The sequence below is a fragment of the Calliopsis andreniformis genome, unplaced genomic scaffold, assembly GCF_051401765.1.
Source record: "Calliopsis andreniformis isolate RMS-2024a unplaced genomic scaffold, iyCalAndr_principal scaffold0019, whole genome shotgun sequence".
NCBI classification, from domain to species: Eukaryota; Metazoa; Arthropoda; class Insecta; order Hymenoptera; family Andrenidae; genus Calliopsis; species Calliopsis andreniformis.
Window position 1 is genome coordinate 7,269,275 of NW_027480431.1, and position 1,021 is coordinate 7,270,295.

The following is a 1,021-nucleotide window of genomic DNA, read 5'->3' on the forward strand; positions in this document are numbered from 1 at the left end:
TTGCAACCTGTGTGAAGTTTATGGTCATATCTACATTCCGGGCAACCTAGGCTTCACTGTCGGGAGTTGCTCCTCCAGATCGAAATGTTAGGGCCTAAGAAGTCTACGCCCGAAGCATAAAATACGATATAAATACAACAGCATTTCCATCGTATTAAATGAATAATTGCAAACAGTGTGAAAGTAGTGGTCATTTCTACGTTCCGGGCAACCTAGGCTTCACTGTATGGCGTTCTTCCACCACATCGAATAGCTACGGCCTCAGAAGTCCACGCCTGAAGCATAAAATACAAGAAAAATACAACAGTCTTTCCATCCTATAACAGGAATAATTGCAACAAGCGTGAAAGTTATGGTCATTTCTACGTTCCGCGCAACCTGGGCTTTACTCTAGGGCGTTGTTCCACCAGATGGAATAGTTAGGGCCTAAGAAGTCAACGCCAGAAGCATAAAATACGATATAAATACAACAGCTTTTCCATCATATAAAACAAATAATTGCAACCAGTGTGAAAGTTATGGTCATTTCTACATTCCGGGCAACCTACGCTTCACTGTATGGCGTTCTTCCACCACATCCAATAGCTATGGCCTCAGAAGTCAACGCCCGAAGCATTAAATACAAAGTAAATAGAACAGTTTTTCCATTGTATCATACGAATAATTGCTACCAGTGTGAAAGTTATGGTCATTTCTACGTTCCGCGCAACCTGGGCTTTACTCTAGGGCGTTGTTCCACCAGATGGAATAGTTAGGTCCTAAGATGACAACGCCAGAAGCATAAAATACGATATAAATACAACAGCTTTTCCATCGTATAAAACAAGTAATTGCAACCGGTGTGAAAGTTATGGTCATTTCAACGTTCCGGGCAACCTAGGCTTCTCTGTATGGCGTTCTTCCACCTAATCGAATAGCCACGGCCTCAGAAGTCAACGCCAGAAGCATAAAATACAATACAAATATAACGGCTTTTCCATCGTATAAAACGAATAATTGCTACCAGTGTAAAAGTTATGGT